The 5,708-nt window shown below is 34.8% G+C and overlaps 1 non-coding gene across 1 annotated transcript; it reads right to left on the reverse strand.

Annotated features, from left to right (window-relative positions):
- Positions 1-4,534: 4,534 nt before the first annotated feature.
- LOC111876062 (small nucleolar RNA R71) lies at positions 4,535-4,641 on the reverse strand. The gene has a single exon (XR_002844893.1). It is a non-coding gene; the product is annotated as a small nucleolar RNA R71 (small nucleolar RNA).
- Positions 4,642-5,708: the final 1,067 nt, after the last annotated feature.

A 5,708-nucleotide genomic window follows, 5' to 3' on the forward strand; every position in this document is an offset into this window, starting at 1 on the left:
TATACTACATAATCATATATGATTATATGTAATAATATCATGTATGATTTATTATAAAAACAAACATATTTTTACAACTAAGAAGAATAATAAATATCAAAAAATAACTCACGTACCATAAGGTATGCTGCTGGTCCATAAAAGAAAGAAGATTCTTTCTCTGGATTGTAAACCTTCTTTGTCCTTACCAAACAATCCACAATGTAATCGCACCAGTCAATGCTACTTAAATCCGTATCTCTTCTGATTAAATACAATGGATTCAGATTACATTTACCCATGCTTGTAGACTCACAGAAAGTATTAATAAAAAGAACCAAAAAATTGATTCTGAAGTTGTCATCCGCAACACTAGTTTGAACAAGTTCATTCTTTAGTTGTTTCAATCTCAATTTATCAATATTTTCATACTGTTTCTTCCACTCAAACATACAACTCTCTTCATTATTCTCTGAAATGTAATCCATGTTTGAAAGTAATCAGCCACCAGATGGTAATCCTAACATCTCTTGAACAGACTTACTATCAACACTAACTTCACAATTATCAAACTCCAACTTCAAAGATTCAAAATTAAAATGATCAAGAACATAATAAACAATCTTCAATGGTACGTCAATCATTTTCATCCCTAACAAACTCCCAAATCCCATAGCCCTAACACAATCTTTCTGTTCTCTACTTAAACGTTGAATAACACCCAACAATGACCTGGGTGAACATCTATTCTTCAATGAAGGAAATTCTTTTATAACAACAACTTTTTTTTTTTTTATCTTTCTTCAAAACTTTAGTTTCTCTCTTTGGTTTCTTTGAAGATCCAGGACGACTCTGAAAATTTGAATCATCTTCATCAGATAGTGCACGTTTCTTACTTACAGTTTTGACCTTAACCCTCAGCTTCACTTTTGGTTGTTCAATAACTGTTTTTTTGGATGTCTTTGAACGCGTTTGCGACACCTCATTCGCCTACTCTCTTTTGGAAGATGACCGTGTCTTCCTTGAGCTATCTACATTTCCGTTTTTAACTACAATTTTCATTACGAAAATAATGTTAGTAAAAAATAAAACATACATTTATCATTCCTATTCACTAATGATTATAAACAGAACAACAAATAAAAATACAAACTAAATGTTATATACAATCCACTTAAAAGAACCACAAAATCAGTTATGATTACAAAAATAACTTTATATTCATGTTTGATACATAAAAATACATTTATCATTACTAGTTACCAATGATTATAAACAAACGTATAAAATCATCTATGATTAGAAGTAAAAATAAACATATAACTAAATGTTATGTTCAATACACTGAAAAAATAAAAAAGTCAGTTATGATTACAACAAATAACTTCAAACATTAAATTATATGTTTATTTCTACTTCTAATCATAGATGATTTTTTTCAACTGTACCTTCGGAAATAACAACACTTCTACCGCATTCGATATTTTTCTGATTTTTGAATTTTTTTTCGAACATAGTTTCTTTTGAAATCCTTATCTGTGAAAATATAAACGAAAACTTACATCAAAAACCACCACAAACAAACATAATAAAAACATATCAACTCTAAACGAGACAATAATCAAAATCAGGTTAAAATGACGAAAAACCTACTGAATCAAAACAAAAAACACCATTATCAACATAAAACAACAGTTAACTAATTAATAAAAACATGCATTATCAATAAAATGAAAAATAACTCGCATTCTAACCTTTCATTTAGATTAAGGATGATGCAACTTCGTTTATATTTTCCCCTGAAGACATTTACTGATTTCTCAATAACAGGTAAGAAACGAAAACTAGGGCAACATGAGATAAAGAAAGAAAAAGAAAGTTTCATGAGAGGTCGAATTGAAACTTCGATCGAGAAAGAAAAGAAAACAATAGGAGGTTACAGTATCGTAGCCTGCAAAATTCATATCAATCATTGTAAAATTACAACAATAGCCCCACAATCGCAAATTAACGGCGTTAGTTTAATAAGTTACCAACATAATTACAAATATGCCACCGCATAGCTTCAGAAACAATCATAAGCAAATCAAACGGTTATACACATATCTCACGATCTCTAATTTTTTTTATTCTCAAGGGAACCAACATCTATATATATATATATATATACACGTGTATATATATATATATATATATATATATATATATATATATATATATATATGATATTTGCATAATTAGTCATATATTTAGCATACATTTTTATTCTTTTTTAGCTAATTATGTGTATAATGTGGACAAAAGGTACTTAATAATGTTTAAATTTTGTTTTCAGTTCAAAAGACATGCTTGGAAGTGAAAGGGAACAAAGAGAAGTAGTTAGAGACCAAAGAATGAAGAATGAGGGACAAAAGCATGGCTACTCGGTGAGTCTGCGAGCTTACTCGGCGAGTACACTAGAATATTCCAGAAAATAAGTCAAGACTCCTGGTATAAGACGGATAACAAGCATCTGCTCGGCGAGTTGGGTCTGCTACTCGCCGAGTACACCCTGTTTTGTGATAATTATAAATACCAAACCATTATTCGAATGGAGGGGACTTCTGGCGTTTTTGGAGCTTCACCTGTGATTTAAGAACCCTTGGGAGAGCTGAGAAACCCTAACCTTCAATCCTTTGAAGAATCAAGGCAATTTACGTTAATCATTCCACTTTACCTTAGGAATTGAGCATGTTTAGCTTAGTTGAATTTGTTTTTGCTATGACTATGAACTAAATTCATTTTGTTTCTATTGGGGAAGACCAAGTTACTCGTATGGTTTAATTATACTTTTTGAATGATTGTTATTTGGTGATTTTATTAAATTATGTTTGTTAAAGAACCTTATACATTAATGACAACTATTTTCTATTAATTGGAAGGCAATTAAGCTGCATGAACATCTCTTAGTTGTTAACCTCATATGTTATGTGAACACTTCATCATATGCTTAGGAATAATGAATATGAAACTAGGATTAATTAGAGAATGGGTAAATTAATGTGTGAGCTTGTTTGAGAAACCAACAAACAAGAGGTTAATTGAAACACCAACTTGATTAACCAATTACAAATCTTATTTAATCCAAACAATTAAACTAGGGAATTAATTAGTTTAAACCATTGGCCAATGCTTGAATTGATTAATTATCTAAGGGTTAGGAGTAATGAACATGAACGTAACCACTATAGTTGGTAACCAATAATAATTAATCTATCATTTAAATAACCATAGGGGTGAATTGGTTGAACCTAAAGAAAAACCCTTTATTAAATTTGGTGAATTTGTCATTTGCTTTAACTGTTTAGTTAGTTAAGTGCTTAAGTGCTGTGTTTAAGTTTCCAGTCTTGTAAAACTAGAGAAAAACCCTTTTACTTTTATTACTTGCTAGTTAAAATTAGTTATTAGATTAATTTCCGTTCCTTGAGTTCGACACCCTACTTATCCAACTATACCACTAAAAGACAGGTTCACTGCCTTTGTGTGCTTAATTTATTAACTAAAAGTAGGATTAAACTAGCTCATTTGACACACATCAAGTTTTTGGCGCCATTGCCGGGGAACGGTTCTAAATAGTTAATATGATTCCTAATTTTTTCGATCCTTTGTGTGAGTTTACTAGCACAAAGTTAATTTATTACAGTTTAGTAGTTAGTAATTAGGTTTTAGCATCTGTTTTAGTTTTATTATTAAGCTTAGTTTTATTCAAAATTTCACTGCTACTCGCCGAGTGCATTCGTACCTACTCGACGAGTACAACAGTATTTCGCAGTTAATTTTCGTTTTCTTTAGTTGCATTTTTTGTTCTTTTTACGTTTTTATCTTGTTCTATTTCAGGACTTTCATGACCAGAGGATCAAACACTCTGTTGGTACCCCCATTTGAAGATCCCAAATCCGCATTGAAAAGGAACAAAGGAAAGGACGTGGAGAGCTCGAATACACCTAAGAAGTCACCTTTGTCTAATTTGAAGACTGTTTTTGGGAAGAAAAAGAGCAGCAAATCAGGTGCATCCAGCGCATCTTTAGCAAGTGATGAACCGATCAAGGAAGACACCGAGTACGACACTGAGGAGGAAGAAGAACCTACATACGGGCACGACTCCAATTCCGGTGACGAGTTAGCTCTTACCATGGCAAACATTGATGAAATCCCCATGTGAGAATGGAAGAAGAGGATGCGCGACGACACTGGCCCGGGACTTGTGCAGCCCGCAATTCCTGCGACTGCTACTTTTGAGCTCAAGGGTCATATCCTAGCTTTAGTTAAAGAAATCCCTTTCTATGGAAAATACCACGAAGATGGCTATAAGAATTTGGATGAAGTCAATGATGCAGCTGATTACTTTAATGTTCCAAATGTGCCTCATGAAACTCAGCTACTTCGCATGCTTCCAGTAACATTCAAAGGTGCTTCAAAAGACTGGCTCAAGTCACTTCCCCCCGGATTAGTCACCACATGGGCCAAGATGAAAGAAGAATTCATTGATCACTTTTGCCCACCTTCCAAGATAGCCAAGTTGAAGAAGGCCATAGCCAACTTTGAACAGCAAGCTGGAGAGTCGCTATACGAAGCTTGGGAGAGGTACAAGAGTTTGCTAAGAAATTGCCCGCACCATGACCTTAATAGCCAGCAAGAAGTCTCAATCTTTTATGATGGAGTCAATGTCACAACTAGGCAATTACATGACTCGCAAGGCCCGCTCACAAAGAAGCCACCCCCGGTGATCAAGGAATTGATTGAAGAACTCTCTAAGAACTCTAGAGAATACCACAACCCAAGAAATGATGTTACCAGGGAGCCGCATATGCAGCTACTGAAGACTTGTCCGTGGTCATGGCTATGCTAAAAACCATGGATAGGAGGATGGATAAAATGGATCAAACAATCAATGGTATTCGAGTAGGGTGTGGCAACTGCAATGAGCCTCATCTTACTAGAGACTGCGACTTGGATGAAAATGGCAACAAGAAGGTGCAAGTTTGTTACTCAGGTGGAGATCGATATGATGAAGATTGGCGGAAACCAAAGAAAGAGTGGCTCCCTTATGAAGAGTACAAGAAGGCTAAGGAGGAGAAGTACAGGCAGAAAGGAATAGGTTTTTACCAAAAGGAGGAACAAGAAAGAAAACCAAGTTTGGAAGAAATGCTTACCAAATTTGTAGCTGCTTTAGAAAAGAGACATAGTGATCATGATGCTGCAATTCAGGAAACAAGGACCATGCTTAGAAACCAGCAAGCATCTATCCACAACATAGAAATGCAGCTAGGGCAACTTGCTCAACAAATCAACCAAAGATCACCGGGCGAAATTCCTAGTAAAACCGAAAATAATCCACGAGGCATGCACATAAATATAGTTACAACAAGAAGTGGGAAAATAATCACTCCTCTGGGCTCTATTCAGAATGAAGCACCCAAAGAATCACAGAAGAAGGAAGCAGAAAATCAAGCAGAAAATCAAAGTCTCCAATCTGACAGCTCTACTCGCCGAGTACAAAATATGGACTCGGCGAGTCCACTGCCAAATCTGAAGGATCAGACCCCTGAAAAGCTTTACCAGCCTCCATTGCCATACCCAGCCCGGTCTAAGAAAGAGAAGCAGGAAGTGGAGTACAAGAAGTTTCTAGATCATATCAAGGCCCTTCAAATCAACATACCCTTCATTGAAGCTGTCGTACAAATGCCCAA

Source organism: Lactuca sativa, chromosome 4, assembly GCF_002870075.4.
Source record: "Lactuca sativa cultivar Salinas chromosome 4, Lsat_Salinas_v11, whole genome shotgun sequence".
NCBI classification, from domain to species: domain Eukaryota; kingdom Viridiplantae; phylum Streptophyta; class Magnoliopsida; order Asterales; family Asteraceae; genus Lactuca; species Lactuca sativa.